Here is an 18,435-nt window from a genome sequence, read left to right on the forward strand (position 1 = left end):
CACTGTACAATAAATGTAATACTGAAAAGTCAATCATTTAACTGAAAAGACCATCTGAAATGGTTAATATGTCAGGATATAAAGCTGGATTGAGTTTCCTCGAAGCACAGTTATGGGCCAAGTAGACATTGGTTGATGGCCACTCAGCTTTGTAAACTACTTCCTATGATGCAAAGTACAAAGAGTCTGCCTCTTTGATAATTGCACTCTCCTACTGGCAAAGCTGGGAAAGAGGGATAAGAAACCATTAACAACTATGATGTGATGCTGAAAGGGTTCTGCCAAAGGTCATGGTTTCACTTATTTACCAGATTCTTCAACTTCAAACAGGAAGAGCAGAAACTAAGCAGCTAAACTGTGATCAAGGTACTACTTTTGCTGATGGAGACCCAATTAATAAAGTACTGTGCTAACTTACATGGTCTGAGGCTATAGGTGTTTCTTGCCACCTTTCAACTAAATTAGAAGTTATCTAAGTCCCAGGGAAAAAGTGACCCGATAGAGAAGTTAAAAGAAAGACTATCTCCTTTCTGGATTCACAATCAAGCCAAGGAGAAAGTGAAGGCTATGAGCAAAGGCAAAAAAGAAAGGCACACAATCCAACAGGTGCAGACAAATGCAAAATTAGGCTGTTGTAACATCTTTCTCTCCAAATTAATTCTCCCTCCCAAAAGCACCAATCCCAGTAGTACTGTGTGGTCTTCCAGAACAAAGACCTTGGAGTTTTATAGCCATAAAAGAATAGAGCCAGAAGGAACCTTAGGGGCCACATCAAACTCAGGACTCTCATCTTATAAATGTTCAAAACTCAAGGCCAGAGAGGTTCAACGACCTGTCTTGAGTTTATACAACTATGTAAACTTAGTAGCACAGCTCATTTTGGAAGTTAGTGCTCTTAGTTTAGCTCCATCCTTCTCCTTTATTCCTTAAATATAGCCAGTCACTAAGTCCTCTCCATTTCCCTGTATCCTTGTTCCCCCCACCTATTCTCTTCTCTCCTTGGCTACTATTCTTATCCAAGTCTAGAATGTCAAGATCTTTCATCTGAATCACCACAATAATGTTCTAATTCAGTGGGCCTTCAGGACTCTCTTTCTCTCCATCTGAAATCACTTCTGAATCTGCCCTAACAGTGATTTTCTCCTCTACCTGGGTGGATTGCATGGTTTTCTTATTGCCCTTTTCCCTTTGCCAGCATGTCTCACATAGGGGCTCACCTTTAGCCTTGGCCTTAGAATAGAGGAGAAGGAAGAAGAGCTAAAGCTGATCCACAATGGACATGCAGCACGTGAGAAAAATAAACATTTGTTGTTATTGCCACTGAGATTCCAGGGTCACCTGTATATTCCACAGATATACTTAAAACACTGCCTTGCACAAAGAAAGCATTCAGATTTTTTTTTTAACTGAAAGAATGGATCACCTTATTTAGGCCTAACAGCAACCGTACGTTAGACATTATTATCATCTCCATTTTGCAGATGAGAAAACTAAGGCCTAAGGAGTTTAAATAGTAAGGCTAAGGTTATACAGCTAATAGGTGGTAAAGCTGGAATTCAAACCCAAACTTCTAACCCCAAAGCCAAAATTCTTTAACCAGTGCATCATACTGATTCTGAGAATGCTTACAACCACTTGAGTTTGATGTAAGTATTTGGTTCTTAATTATGTATTTTCCTATTGTTGTCTGGTTATTTCACATATTATGATCTTGACTCTCCTATATCATTTTCCATGATTATAAACAACTTGAGGGCAAGGATTTCATCCTACCACAAGCATAAGCACCTAGTCAAGGCTCAATAAAGACTTATTCCCTGACTGACTGTAGCTGGCTCAGGGCAAGAGTTCGCTCTTACTTCCAGTCCTCAAGGAATCAGAACTCTGGAGTGAGCACTCTTCACCTTGACTCAGAGCTCCAGAGGCAAAGACTTAATTTTAAACAACTTTAAGTCTGACAGAGATAGAACGTTTGAAGAAAAGATCATTTCCTTCCTAGATGTGAGCCCTATCCCTCAAAGACAGGAAGGAAAAGAAATGCCATCTAAAAAGATTATTTGAAAAAAAGAAAGAGAAAATAGGCCTCAATTGGAAAAGCAGGAGCCAGCACAAAAAATAAAAGTCTGTTTATTTTGCGGAATGTCCCAGGACAATAAATTTGTGTTCACACCCTACTTTTCCAGAGAGCAGCCTGCACAGTCATTGACTAAGACCACTGCATACAAGCCTGAAGTTGAATGGGCAGCCACTGCCATGAAAGCACCTTCTTAGCCTATCACTTCCCAAAGAAAGAGAAAAGAGCACTGCCCAAATCTCTCCAGGTGCTCTTCTACCCATATATTCCTGAGAATACAGTTTACTCTTTCCAAAGCTCTCCCCGCTGCATCCTTGCCTTTCTGAAAAGGCTCAAAGAGCAAACCGAGAAGGTAAGTCGCTTTAAGCAAAAATAACCAATAACAGCCTTGAGGAGTTAGATTTAAAGCCATCTTTAAGAGTAGACATGCATAGGAGAAGTTTTATTTCTTTCAGTGCAAGCCTACAATAGTGATTTGACTCTGCAGCCAGAAAGCTTTGGTTCAAATACTAGTCTACCATTTGCTAGCTGTGTGACCTTGGACAAAGTATTTTATCTTTCTGTGTTTAATTTTCCTCATCTGGAAAATGGGGATGATAATAGTACCTACTCTACTCCTATCGGGTTATTATAAGGATTAAATGGAATTATGACAGGCAACATTCCTAACAGTGTCTGTCATACAGTAGGCCCTCAATCAGTATTAGCTATTATGGCCATGATCATTATTATCTAAGGAATGGCCATGGGTTCATGAGTTCTGGTCAATCATTTTCCAAGTCTAGAACACGGCAAAGTATCACTCACATCTATATAATAAGCAAATAGTACAACAGACCTGCTACAACAGACCAGTTATAGAGATAAAGAAAACTTGTGTACAGACATTGCCATTTGGTAGCTCAAAGACTGTTGGTATAATACAGCAGATAAAAAATTATAAAATAAGAAAGTGTTAAGTCCAAAGATAAATTACACTCACAGTAGCCAAGATGTGGAATCAACTTAAAGTGACAATCAATGGATAAATGAATAAATAAAATATAGTATATATATATATATATATACAATGAAATACTAGTTGGCCATAAAAAAAAAAAAAAAGGAAATCCTGTCATCTGCAACAACACAGATGAACCTGAAGGATATTATATTAAGTGAAATAAGCCAGGCATGGAAAGACAAATACTGTACAACCTTACTAATATGTAGAATCTAAAAAGGTTCATCTTACAGAAGTAGAGAGGAGAATGGTAGTTACCAGAGGCTGGAGCAGTTTGAGGGAGGGGTTAGAGAGATGTTGGTCAAAGGATACAAAATTACAGCTAGGTAGAAGGAATATGTTCAATAGATTGATTGCATGGTGACTACACCATGTTGCCTATAGATAATGACAAAATACTGTATTTTTGAAAAATGCTGAAAGAGTAGATATTAAGTGCTCTCACTACAAAAAATGATAACAATGTGATGTAATGCATGTTAATTAACTGGATTTAACCATTCAGCAATGTATATGTACTTCAAAACACCATGTTGTACTATATAAATACACAATTTTATCTATCAATCTAAAAAATTAATTAAAAAAATACAAGAATAAGCTACAAAGACTGAAGGATCAAAGATGGACTGATGGAAAAAGAGGCAACTAAATGGGACTCTGAGAGAAAGGCAGGAGGTGTACAGGTAAAGAGGGGATAGGCAGTGAGTCTCCACAATAGCCAGGCACTAGAGTTAACAGCAGGCAGCATGGACACTGGGTATCTGTTTTGTACTATATCTGGAATGTTTCCCGGCATACTGCAAGGAATCTCACATGATTCTCTGTTTACTTACCTAAGGATTTCGCCAATAATTTCCCTTAAACTACAATAACACTAGCATGTCTCTCTTTTGTACAACCACTACAAGATTAGTAAAGATTACTAAAGAAAGAAAAGATTATCTCGAACACAGTCTCAAGGCCCAAGATAATACTCACATGTAAAATGCTTAGCACTTACTAGTCACTTAGGAAGTATTCAATAAATTTATTTTTTTCTTTTTTTTTATTTTGAGATAGAGTCTTGCTCAGTTACCTAGCCTGGAGTGCAGTGGGTGATTTCGGCTCACTGCAACCTCGGCCTCCCGGGTTCACGATCAGAAGTTCGAGACCAGCCTGGCCAACATGGTAAAACCCTGTCTCCACTAAAAATACAAAAATTGGCCAGGTGTGGTGGCACATGCCTGTAGTGCCAGTTACTTGGGAGGCTGAGGCAGGGAAATCGCTAGAACCTGGGGGGCAGAGGTTATAGCCAGCCTAGATTGTGCCATTGCACTCCAACCTGCTGAGTGACACGGCAAGACTCCATCTCAAAAAAAAAAAAAAAAAATCAATTTGGCAACTACATTCTCATTCCAAACAGCATTAGGATGGATGTGGTTTCAGTAATAATATTGCTACTCATTTACTTAAGCACAATCTGCATGTTCTAGAAACCAAACAAGATTGAAAAGAAACAAGAGAATACTTGCCTGTCATTAAGGTAGTCCTGCGTAAGAGAGCTGCCCCTACATGGTTTAATATTGGTTCCTAGCAAAAATTATGATCCATAAGCATTATTTCCCAAAGCCATTTGGTAACCATACAGCTTGGACAAGTATTCTTTAGGCTACAGTCTGAAAATGAATGCAGGTCCTAAGCTTGGGATTCTAACATTGGAAGAGTAGAATCTCTGCCAAGCTATGAGGGTATAGAGCTACAGAGAAACACTGAAGAAATAGGTCTGCATAAATTCCCTACAAGTGCTGTCTTAGAGGAGAATTAGGCTCTGAGGCCCACATACAGGCTTTCTCTTCCATGTCTATAACACCTTACTATTTTCAAAGCACTCATATACATTTGCTCATTTAATTTCCCCCCAATTATATCACCTTCTTATCCCCGTTGTGTAAATAACAAAAGCAGAATCACAAATAACTGCTAAAGGCAAATGACCTGCACAAGGTGACAGACTGGGAATGTAATCCAGTGAATCTAAGGCTTTCCTATTCCAAACCAGGGTTTTCTTCACTTAGAAGAAAAGGTTTACAAAGCAATTTGCTTATTCAAAAATAATGCCTGTTATATTCTAGAGAATACAGTTGTGAAATGGACACAATTTTTTATCCTTACTACATTTATGTTCTAGTGGAACAGAAAGAAAATAAGTTGAATATATAACACACTTTCATGCAAGTGGCAAGTTTATGCAGAAAACCAAAGCACAGTCAGGACTATTATACTAAAGAAGTAATATTTCATCAGAGGCCTGGGTGAAGCGAGAGAAAGAGCCATGTGGAGATCTGGGTATGAGCATTCCTGCAGAAGGGAACATAAGCACAAAGGCCCTGCCATAGGAAATCACTTCACCTCTGAAGAAGAGGAAGAAAATAATGTGGCTAAGGTGAGCAATGGGGCATGAGGATGGAGAGAGGTAGGTGGGAGCCTTGTTTTGTGAGACTTTATAGGCTCCCTTATCCCCAGGTTATTCTGACACAAATTCCAGACACAATATAATTCATACTGCAGTGTTCTGATGGAGAGAATTATATGATCTTCTTTGTATCCTAAAAGTTCATGCTAGCTTCTATGTGAAGAATGGAATGGGAGGTCTGTCAGGGGGAAGAATGAGTAAGAGTGGCAACAAGAAGAAGGCAGTAGGATTCTTGGAGGGAAGTATATGGTGTAGACTAGGACACTGGGGTGGAGGTGGTAAGAAGTCTCTATATTTGATATATACTTAGGATAAATCTGACAGGATTTGCTGATTAACTGTATATGGAATGCAAAGAAAAAAGAAAGATATTGGGGATAATTCCTAGGCTACTGGCCTGAGACAGAATAATGTCATTTACTAAGAAGGTAAAAGGTAGAAGAATTTGGAGGACAGAGGAGAAAACAAAGAGTTATGTTTTGAACAAAAGTAGCCAGGGAAGCTAGGCCATAGGATGTAAGGCAGGAAGGTCTTACTCTAAGTCCTGACTCTTGCCACTTTTAGTTCTAGCTGGGCAAACTTGGACAAGTCACTTACACTCATTCAATTTCCTCATCTATGTAATATGGAAATAGCAAAACCACCTCTCAGGATTGACAAATAAGTAAATGAGATTCTCTGTACATCCTGTAAATTGTAAAGCTTCTGAATCAAGTTCAATTTTCTTGTCTCCTTTGTTATTTCTGGTAAATGTTTAAATGATTCATATTTAAGCCTCAGACTGTAAATACAATTATGTCTTAACAGATACCATTATAAAAAACTTACCTTTACTTCATCCAATCTTATTTCACTTGTTTAGCACTTTACACTTTTGAAAGACACAAGTTACACTTCTTACTTGTATTTCTTATATACTATCACTACTTGATTCTTAATACAGAGTAGGTACTATTGCTCCTATATGGCTGATGAAAAAATTGAGACAATGAGGTTCTAACGAAGGCCTAATATCCTGGTCTCTCTGCCTTTCTCTCTTGGCCTTTACTCAGGATACTGTGATCCTACTGTGTAATTCATTTGGCATCAAGTCCTGGCCATATTAGAGAAATTTCTCACATATAGAATGTTAAAGCAATTCCATGATCATTGATGACAAGAAAATTACTATTCCTTAGATGCAGTACTTAAGGTTTGCAAAATATTTTCTTGGTTTCCTCCAACATGTGGTAAACATGTATTAGCTTTTAGATGTGAGGCACTATCAAGACATAAAAGGATTGGCTCACTTTATGCAATGACTTAAAACTGGAAAAATGTGATTGTTCTGCATTGCTTTATATTTAGTAATGATCCTTGCCACCATCTGATTCATTCATTCATTTAACCAAGATTTGAGTGTCTACTCTGTGCTAGACAACGTGCTGGGTGCTTGTTATATAGTGGTACCACTGCTTTGTTATTAAAAATAGGGGAAAAATCACATTATTAAGATGAAAAGAACACAAAACTTATTTATGGTGATTTTTTTAAATGGAATTATGTACATCCAAGTTTTTTATGGCAATTTTTAAAAATATCTGAGCAGCTCTATTTCCCAGGAATGTGTATTAGCTTCATTTTCTATATCCCTAATAGGTATACTTTTAATTGTGGTACAGATAAATTACATTAATACAGGGAAATATTCTAGAAGTCCCAAAGTATGGTGACGAGATGATTTCAACTAAGGAAATAACTCTACATTTTTTATACCGTCTTTCTGCATGTCAGTCATTAGCAATAAGTCCCACATCTAGTGGAGAAAAAGCAGTATTCATCATAGTATATCTTGAGGAACACAGTTTATAAAGAATATTTATGTGATAGGGGTTAAAAGAGTCTTATGGTCAATACATTTGGGAATGTCAGGTTAAACAAAGTAAACGTATTTCATTATCACAAGGCTGCTCAAAGTCATCATACTTGTGGAACTCCAAGAGGGTAGGCTTTGCCAAAGTTAGTGGACCATGGAACCCTAGTTTTGAAGGGCAAACTGACAACTAAAATAGTGTTTAGTCTAATATATCTAGAAAGCCCTGCATTGGCAGATTTCCATTTACAGTTCCGAGTGATATGCATCTTTTAGTAGGCTGCTGATTCTTTAATGTGAGTTGAGCAGACATAGAATATATGCCCCTGAAATGTGGAGGAGAGACCATTCACCATGTAGTAAGTACCATGAAAGCACGGACTGCATTTGGTTTTGCTTTCTACTATATCTCCAACATCTAGCACTACCTAGCACATAGTAGACACTTGACAAAATTTGTTTCATAAATGGATAAAGGAATGAATTTTATAGAAATGACAGAAGGCTCATGGAGATTTTGGAATGAGTGGTCACACTGTTTTTCTGTTTTCAATTATTTTAATTTCCATATCTAGACTTTAAGACAGTACTTAACTTATTTTCTTAGAACAAAGAACTGAGAAATATTCCAACAGCCTTTGCATCACAACCCTGCATAAATCTAATAAAGCAAGGTTACACTGTTTTTTGTTGATGAACAGCACATTAATGAGATCTTCTTGAAATAATCCCATCTCTATTATGGAAGCAAAATTACATTTTCCAGCATAATTACTGTGTCAGTCAAGCTCCCAAATTTTGGTATTAATTTTTTCCCTTGCAAAGGCAGTATCAACTTATTAATTTGTCAAACCTTTGGAAAATCAAGGGTAAGCTCATAGTTTTAAATAGTGATTATCAACCTCTACTATCTTTATTTGTTTGTTTTGAGACAGAGTCTTGTTCTGCCACCCAGGCTAGAGTGCAGTGGTGCAATCTTGCTCACTGCAACATCCACCTCCTGGGTTCAAGCAATTATGGTGCCTCAGCCTCCTGAGTAGCTGGAATTAGTGTGCCAACATGCCTCACTAATTTTTGTATTTTTAGTAGAGACAGGGTTTTGTTATGTTGGCCAGCCTGGTCTGGAACTCCTGGCCTCAAACAATTCACCCATCTAGGCCTCCCAAAGTGCTGGGATTACATGAGTGAGCCATAGTGCCTGGCCTTTACTGCTCTCTTATTCTATCTTTTGTATATTTTATTTTCCTACAAGCCAGAAGGACTAAGTTTTATTTTCTATAATAGATTTTGAAAGAAGGACTAACGGGTCTCCTTAAAATGTGTTTTTAAATTACACATCAATTGTCTTCCTCTACCTTTTCTTAAGATTCTAGAGCATATGTTCTTCGAAGGCCAAGACTTTGAATGTTTTCTCTAAAGTTGTATCCCTAGCACCAAAGACAATGCTAGAATGAAGCAGGTGCTCTATAAACTCTGCTGAATGAATGCCATGTTTCTGCTCCCACTGAGACTCACTGTTTCAAAGTAAAATCTCTGTTTCTGTCTCTCTCTCTCCCTCACCCTCTAACATACACATACACACACTGAGGAATACAAGGAAGTCTTGCTGTACATTATGGCTTTTTCACATGAGAAATACATACATCATGGAAGTTAGGTTCTAACAGATCATTAGATGAGCTCTGGACAGCCTCATTCAACAAGTTACCTCTTCTTCTGAGCTTTAACCCACCTGAGCCACAGAACCAAGTCAGGAAAGAATCATGACTCACATTATTCACCTGATCAGGGCTTGGGACCTAGAGCTAATCTTGAGCTATGGGCCTGACAGATCTCAAAAGAAAAGGATATTCTCCAATATTGCTCATTCAGGATATTTTATTTTGCAGCTAACCTTATTTTACTAGAAAATATTTTCCTTTTTATTATAAATTGTTTATATCTGCTTAAGTCTGTTTTATTCTAGACTGGGGCCATGATTTCTCTATATTTTCTATTTTAAAATACAACTCAATAGGATAAGATTCAGTACATTAACCTGCTAGCTCTATGACCTTGGTCAAAGTACTGAACATGGCTGAGTCTGTTATGAGAATATTAATAGCATCTTCTTCCCAAATTGTTTTGAAGATTAAATTAGATAGATAATCATCCATGTGAATGCTAGCTATTTTCATTAATACAGTCTCTGAAAGGTTGATGGACTAATAGCTATGATGATTAAGTACCTAAATACGTTCATCACCTCCTGGAGTCTTCTTTTTATTTTCTAGCAAGCCAATTTCCCCCATTCAATCCAAAGAAGTAGACACCCACAACAAGTATGCTTTATGGGTCCTATTTTATCACCAATATGAATCCTTCCTGCAGAGTTTAGATAGCATTTCTGGGTTGCTTCTGGGTGAGTGGTATAATTTAGGGTAGTCATTCATATGGCCCCTTGTATTTCTTTTCACAGCCTATGTGACAATCTTCTTTCCTCAGGTGATTCCTTAAAGAGACTTGGTTGGTTAGGGATTCAACCCTTCATTTTAGTGTATCAAAAATTCCTAACCCGAGGGGATGAGTGCCAAAAGCTAGGGGCATGCTGGGCTGGAGCATCTGTGCCTGGCCTTTTCATCTATGCTGCTTGCCAGTAATTGCTAAGTTTTCCCTCCTGCAACAATTATCCCCCTATTTTCTCCCCACCCCACACCATACCCCTCAGTTAATTATCAGTTCTAGAATTAAACTGCTTGCCTCTCCTGCCGTTGCCATGGTAACAGTTGCCCTGCACCTGCCACTTGGTGAACAGTGGCTCTTTCAGAAGAAGCAATGGCAGTTGCTGGCTCCATAAAAGCCAGTGAGTAAAGTAATGTTTACCTGTCTGGGGAGAGAAGTTCATTCCACCTTAGACACTTTCCTGGCAGCCCCCACCTAAACTTTCTTCTCAGACAAACTTCTTATTGACATTCAACAAAGATAATGAAAAAATTTTCTCATAAAAGTACCAAATCCCTGTTGGCTTGTCAGAATTACATCCATCAGTTTCACTTATTCCTGGCCAAAAGGTTGGAAGATAGGAATCTTCCATCTTCTGGCAAAGGCAGTGTAGCATAATTGTTGGAAGCATAGAATTTTAATCCTGATAGATCTGGGTTCTTAATCCTGGTTGAGTCACTTTCTAACTGTGTGATGATAGCTTTGTCACTTAATTTCTTGTAGTATCAATGTCTTAATATACACAAACAAAAATGGGGTTAGAATAACTGTCATCACAGAGTTGTTTTAAAACTTTGAAATTATATATGTAGATCTAGCTCATAGTTAATGCTCAATACATAGTCAGGTATTACTGCTGGTTAACTGTTAACCCTGGACAATCCTGAAAGTTAGGGAAAAGTTGGCAGCTTAGTCAGTTTTAACTAGTCCTTGTATGAGAGATAATAATACCTGTACAGGTGGGAAAAGATAGCAGCTGTCCCACAGAATCTAGACCAAGACATATCTAGCAGCCAGGGGCAGCTGAGAAATGCCTCTCTCCCTGCTTTTGCTGCAACTCTGTCAGCTCCTCCCTCTCTGCACTGTTTTTCTCATACTCAATCTCACTTCCCTCTAAATAGAAATGATGAAAACAGAGGGTAAGACATGTACTCACCAAGAAAACAAAATACGTTTTCATTTTACAACCACACTGCAAACCTACAAGGAACAACTGGTAGTGGTGCTAAGAAGCAGTAAGGCACTTATATAAGAAAATGTTTTTCTTCACTGAAACCCCAGCTTATAGACGAGAAATCATTTATTTTATGAACTTGCAACTACTCACGTTTAGGTCCTGGGTCTAAACAAGTATAGGCACATGAATTTGCCTCATGGTAAAATCTCACTATTTAGGGTACCCCAGGTGTTTTTTTTTTTTTTTTTTTTTTTTTGAGACGGAGTTTTGCTCTTGTTACCCAGGCTGGAGTGCAATGGCACAATCTCAGCTCACCGCAACCTCCACCTCCTGGGTTCGGGCAATTCTCCTGCCTCAGCCTCCTGAGTAGCTGGGACTACAGGCACGCACCACCATGCCCAGCTAATTTTTTGTAGTTTTAGTAGAGATGGGGTTTCACCATGTTGACCAGGATGGTCTTGATCTCTTGACCTCATGATCCACCCGCCTCGGCCTCCCAAAGTGCTGGGATTACAGGCGTGAGCCACCGCGCCCGGTACCCCAGTTTTAACTCAGTCTTTGGCTACCTTTCTTAAAGTTTTGAAGCCACCTCCCTACGGTTCTAATTTTAAGAAAATCTGCACTCATTGACTCTAAACTTCACATCATCTTGAAAAGAAAAAAAAACAAACAAAAAACTCGGTGAGTATGTGCTGTCAGCATGAGTTACAGATGCCTACTGTTTCAGTTTCTGGATAAAGAGGTGACTGCAGTTCAGTGACATAGAGCTACAAAGAAAGAAAAAAAGGGAAGAAGCCATGAAAGTTGTTGGGAAAATGGAATTACTGACCTCTTGCCTGCCTCTCACTGGGAATAAATGTGACAAGATACTTAAGACAAGCAGGTTTCTCCTAAAATGAAAAAGATACCACCACCAACAATTTTGCTGTGGCTGTCCACAGGTTGGGGAGGAGGGGCATAACCAAGGACATCAAATTTAGTTATTCTTAAAACACAGACTAAAGTTGTATGACCTCCTAAAATCCATTCTGCTTAGTGCTAGACCAAAATAGCTATGAAGACAAATAAGGAAGAAGAGAATTAGGCTGCAGCTAGACTCCTCAGCATTGGATCTAACTCAGTGACCAATGTGGCATTCCTTCACATCAACTTAATTGTTTGATTACCTTTTAAGTAAAACCTCTATGTCCTTAAATCTATTTGGAAGACGATACTTTAATATTGCTTTTCTCCATTAATTTAGAAGGAACTAAACTACAGCAGGTCCTTGAATAGAGTAATTTCATTTAGCATTGTTTTTTTTATAATGTTGATTAGGAAAAAAAAAGGTGGGGGGGAATTCCCAGCCCTGGCTACTGTGTGTGGTGTTTGCACTTTCTTTCATGTCTATGTGGGTTTCCTCCAAGTACTGTACTCTGGTTTCCTCCCACATCTCAAAGATGTGCACCTTAGGTAAACTGGTGTGTCTAAATTGTCATAGTCTGAGTGAGTGTGGGTGTGAGTGTGGGTGTGAGTGCCCGGCAACGAAACCTGGCCAGGGGAGGTTCCCACCTTGTGCCCTGAACTGTTCCAGCCACACATGACTCTGAACTGGAATAACTGAATAAATAATTATCTTGTTTTATTAATCTTTCTTGCTTATATCAACTAGTCTATGGTAGTTGGTTTCATTATACATCATTTCACTTAACGCTGATGTTTCCAAGAACCTATGAATGATGTTAAGTGAGGACTTGCTGTGTTTTCCAAATTTGACTTCAAATTAGAGAAAGGTAGGAGAAAATTTTTCCAATCCATCCATCTGACAAAAGTCTAATTTTTACAGTCTACATGGAGTTTACATTTACAAGAAAAAAACAAACAGACCCATTAAAAAGTAGGCATGAACACACACTTATCCAAAGAAGATATACATGTAGCCAACAAACATGAAAATGCTCAACATCACTGAGCATTAGAAACAAATGAGAACCACAATGAGATACCATCTCATGCCAGTCAGAATAACAGATTGCATCGAGGTTGCAGAGAAAAACTGGTTGGTGGGAGTGTAAATTACTTCAACCATTGTGGAAGACAGTGCGGCGATTCCTCAAAGACCTAGAACCAGAAATACCATACCATTTGACCCAGGAATCCCATTACTGGGTATACACCCACAGGAATATAAATCATTCCATTATAAAAAGATACATGCATGCATATATTCACTGCAGCAATATTTGTAATAGCAAAGACATGGAATCAACCCAAATGCCCATCAATAATAGACTGGATAAACAAAATATGGTATACATACACCATGGAATACTATGCAGCCATAGAAAGGAATGAAATCATGTCCTTTTCATGGACATGGATGAAGTTAGAAGCCATTATCCTCAGCAAACTAACATAGGAACTTACAAGTGGGAGCTGAACGATGAGAACACATGGACCCATGTGGGGAACAACACACACTGGTGCCTGTCAGAGGGTTGGGGGTGGGAGGAAGAAGAGCATGAAGAAGAATAGCTAATGGATGCTGGGCTTAATAAGGGATGGGATGATCTGTGCAGCAAACCAGCATGGCACACGTTTACTTATGTAACAAACCTGCACATTCTGCACATGTGCCTTGAACTTAAAATAAATATTGAAGAAGAAATTTAAAAAAATAAAAATACAGGGTGCCCAGTTAAGTTTAAATTTCCGATAACAGCCAGTGTTTTTTTAACTATTTCTTAATTTTAAATGTTATTGACAAATAATAATTGTATATATTTACAGATATATACAATGTGATATTTTGATATGTGTAAATATTGTGGAACAATTATGTTAAGCTAATTAATATATCCATGACTTCACATACTTATTTTTTGTAAGAACATTTAAGATGTAGTCATTTAGCAATTTTGAAATACATAATGAATATTTTTAGCATGAGTATATTCCAAATATTGTGTAGCACATATTTATATTAAATTTTTTTGTTGTTTATTTGAAATTCCAGTTAAAATGGATGTTCTGTATTTTATCTGGCTACTCTAATAGGGAAATGAGTAGAAAGGACCTAAGAAGGCAAAACAGCTGCCACAAATCCCTGGTATACAGCTACTCTGAGATAATTTATCCATTGAACAAGCACCTCCAACCTATTTTGTCATCTAGTTTTGTGTCAGTGCTTACAACATCATTATTTAATAGGGACACCATTCATAATGTTGACATCAAGTTTTACTTATTTATTTTTAACCATTCTCTGGCGTATGACAGTAGTGTCTTACTTTTACAAAGTCAGCACATTATGACAATTTTTTGGCAGATGGAATTAAGCATCTTTAGGAAAGGGCACTTTTTTCTAGTTCACACCAAGGTACCACGGACAGTGGTAACCCTGTATCCATGGCAGATTAGCATAAAATGTACTGCCGGGCTTTTCAAACCATGGATTGTAACCCATTGATGGGCTGGGAAATCATTTTAGTGGGTCACAAACAACATTAGTGATCATAATGATGAAACAGAATAGAATATCAGCATGTCTTTTATGTAATAAACGTGCTGTTGTCGAAAAAGAAAAGAATAAATTAGAGGAAGGCAGGAGTTATCAAAATAGACACAAATCAAATAGATAACTCCCTTTTACAACTACTTTACCTCAGTTGCTTAGTTTTCCATCTAAAAGAGCAAACCCCAAAAGGGGAATACTTTAAATGCTTCAAAGCATATTTGTCCTTTAAGTATAAGAAGATGTGAGACTTTGACAGGGAAACAAAAATGTAAAGAAAGAAATTTACCCATAAAAATTCGTGAGATGTGATTAGAGGAAGAAACCTGTAAGATTCAGAAGTCTGTTCATTTCTTCTATAAGGGAGTAATGCTGTAGTCAAGAGGTAAAGTGTAATAGAAAACGGTAACAACTTTTGGTGTCTCAACATGCCTTTACAGGCTGGACTCAACCCACCTTCTAGTCTTGTCTCCTGTCCCAGGCCAGTCATGCAGTTATTCACCATTCCCCTCGCAGGACATGTGTTTTCACCGCTTGAACCTTTATACTTAATGGTTTTTTTGCTTACAGCTTTCCTATTTTTTCTATCTGAAGAAGCCTAAACCTATCCATTTGTCAAGGTCCAGAAGAAATGCTATCTTTTCTGATTCTTTATTCTGAGTTAGGTGGAGCCTATGCTATTTCCAACATGCTTTTCAGAGAATCATTATATTGTAGTAGTTAAGAACTTGCAGTCTGGAGTTAGACAACTTGAGTCGGAATGTTGGCTCTACCACTTTTTAGCTGTGTGACCTCATGAGTGTATAATCTCTCTGCAACTTAGTTTTTTCATTCAAATGAGAAATAAAAATAATATATTAACCACTTATTAGGACTGTTGTGAGAAGCAGATAATATATATAAATGTTTAAAATACTTCCTCACATATAGTTGGCATGCAATGCTTCTCTATGATAATTTGTCATGATAATAATTATTATATTACACTTAAATATAAAATTTAAATTGTTGGCTAGATGTGGTGGCTCATGCCTGTATTCTCAGCACTCTGGGAAGTCAAATCAGGAGGATTGCTTGACCCCAGGAGTTCAAAACCAGCCTGGGCAACAAAGTGAGACCTCATCTCTACAAAAAATAAAAAAATTAGCCAGGCATGGTGACATGCACCTATTGTCCCAGCTACTCACCAATAGGGGTGGGAGTCTGACTTGGGAGGATTGCTTAGGCCAGGAAGATTGAGGCTGCAGTGAGCTGTGATCATACCATTACACTCTAGCCTGGGCAACAGAGCAAGTTTCTGGCAATCAATCAATCAATCAATGGTTTATTTAGCTCTCTTTCAAACTAGATTTTGAGATCTTTAAATGCAGGAACAAAGTCTTAGTCATCTTCATATTCCCAAAGCCTAGCAGAGGGCCTGGCATTAGGCACTCTAAGATTTTGTTGAAAGAAAGAATTCCTCTGCAATCTTTCTCATCTAGAGGTTAGGGAATAAAGCTCCTAGTAGTAAATGTTATCCTGATAAATTCTGAGGCCAAATATATAAACAAGGTTAGCCTGCCAACCATCATAACTACTGTACTGGATGGCAAACAAGTTGATTAGAGTAAAACCACAGAATGCAAAGTGATATCTATGCCCCCTCCTCTTGGGCCCTTTTCTCTTAGCAGTATGAAGTAGGTAGATGTATGTTAAAAATATAGGCTGCTTCTAATCAACATTTCCAGTTGGAGGCAGATGCAATAAGCTAGAGGAAGTTCAGCTGAAGTTTCCAGCTGTGAATGGATTTTCTGGTTAATATACTAACATGCACAAAATAAAGCTGTGACTCTTACAGGCAAATTTCTGAAAATCAATTATTTTAGCAAGGAGGTATGTTATGGGTATAGACAGGCAGCACAATGCATAGTGTGGCTTCAACTTTCACCTGGCTTAAGTGGGGGATAAACATCCTTATCAACATGGAAAAATAAAATCCGCTCAAGTTGCATAATAGGGAAACATGACAGTTAAAAGACACTATATGCTGAAGGCCAACTTAGATGCTGGCACCCCACTCTGCATAATAAACAGCCCTGACAATTCCATTCCATGTCACAAGTATCACAGCCATTTTCTTCAGCTTCCAGATAGACTTCCTGCAAGTAAGACAATGCAACACCAAACCACAAATTTGCAATCAAAAGACAGAAGAAACCCAAGTGTATCAGTAACTTAGTCCTCTAAAGCCTAAATAGAAAGAGAAATGCCACATCTAAGAACATATGGTTATTCATTTAGAGGGGGAAAAAGAGTAACCAGCATACAGACCCAGGATAATTTTTAAAGAAACAAAATTGAGAAAAAAAAATCTACCAAATTATGGAATCTATAAGCAGGTTGTTTCCACTCCATATTTGATAAAAGACTTGTACTCCTCCTCACAGGGATATTCCCATAACTAGGAGGAGGAAAGAGTGGAGAGGGGTGAGGCTAGTATTTACAGGGAAATAAAAATAGAGTACAAGGAGGTTAAATGACTTGCCCAAGGTCACACAGTCAGTTACGGACAGAATCAAAAATAGAAGCTAGGTCTGCTGACTCTCCTTCAGCTCCTACTCCAGAACATGCTTCCTGTTTGATCACGGAATCAGTATGGGTCAGATTCACACTGATCTCAGCAGAAGATTTTTGCCTGAATAACAGTCAGCTTTGAAGATGAAAAATTCTACAAAAGTTCCAAGTATGGCTGACTATTAAAAAAAGCCATTTTCCTCTTAGGTTAAAAAAAAATTACAGAAAACCTCAATAGCAAATCAAAATCTAATCCTGATCTTGCTCCTTCTTCTCTAAGCACAAGAGTTTAAGGGTCTTTTCCCTCTCTGACTTCCTCCCACTACACAATAGCTTCTCCACCAACAGATCCTATTGCCACCCCCTCTCCTCAAATATATATTACTTCTCAGCAGGCTCCAGCAGGAGTAGACAAGGAGTCAATCTGTGAGGGAGTGAACACAAGATCTCCCATAATAGCACAGAGAAGACATAAAATTGCTGCCAAAAGTGTAAATTGCTTTTTTGCTTAGAAAAAAAAAATATTCTGGACTTCAAAGACACCCTCTTTTTTTTTTAAACGGAGTCTCACTCTGTTGCCAAGCTGGAGTGCAGTGGAGTTCACTGCAACCTCCCACTCCCTGGTTCAAGCAATTCTCCTGCCTCAGCCTCTTGAGTAGCTGAAATTACAGGCAAGTGCCACCACGCCAAGCTAATTTTTGTATTTTTAGTAGAGACAGGGTTTCACCATGTTGGCCAGGATGGACTTGATCTCCTGACCTCATGATCTTCCTGCCTCGGCCTCCCAAAGTCAAAGATACCCTCTTAAACTCCACAGTAGTTAATACACATGTCCTACATATTAGGACTTTTGCTTCTCCATGCCCTCCAAGCATTCTTGCCAGCTGTATGACTGTGTATCATGGACTCGAGGAGTAATCTGCCAGACTGAGAGGCAACAGGTAGCTATTCTGCGGAGTCAAAAGAAAGCTCGGTCAGCTGCTCCCCAGGGAGCACCCCTTTTTCTGCTAACCCTCAGAGGATACTGCATGAGAATGAGACAAAGACATTCCCTTTATAATGACAGAGTCTGAGAGGGGAAGCAACTTGCAGAAAACAGAGGTCACAGCAATTCAATGTCAAAGCAATTAAAGAACTCCCAGGTTAGAGGAACAAGACCAAAGTGACGTTTTGAGGGCTGTGTGTGAATCCTCTTGGCTTTTGTATAGGGTCACAGAGAGAAGCATGCTGGCATTTTGGAGATAGTCCAAATGGTGGCTGAGAGCACTTGGTGGTTAAGCTCTGAAGCCACATTAGATTCAAGTCATGCTCTGCCACTTACTAGCCATGTGATCTAAGGCAAGTTAA

General features: G+C 38.4%; 1 protein-coding gene and 1 long non-coding RNA gene across 2 annotated transcripts in view; one reads left to right on the forward strand and one right to left on the reverse strand.

Annotated features, from left to right (window-relative positions):
• The window catches only part of TRIM44 (tripartite motif containing 44), a 128,740-nt gene that overhangs the window by 38,052 nt on the left and 72,253 nt on the right, over window positions 1-18,435 (reverse strand). The window lies entirely within an intron of this gene.
• LOC116555119 lies at window positions 11,095-11,820 on the forward strand. Its single transcript, XR_004270385.1, has 2 exons — window positions 11,095-11,270; window positions 11,587-11,820. It is a non-coding gene; the product is annotated as an uncharacterized LOC116555119 (long non-coding RNA).

The sequence above is a fragment of the Sapajus apella genome, unplaced genomic scaffold (genome assembly GCF_009761245.1).
Source record: "Sapajus apella isolate SASKATOON/1434 unplaced genomic scaffold, GSC_monkey_1.0 scaffold14, whole genome shotgun sequence".
In the NCBI taxonomy this organism is placed as follows: domain Eukaryota; kingdom Metazoa; phylum Chordata; class Mammalia; order Primates; family Cebidae; genus Sapajus; species Sapajus apella.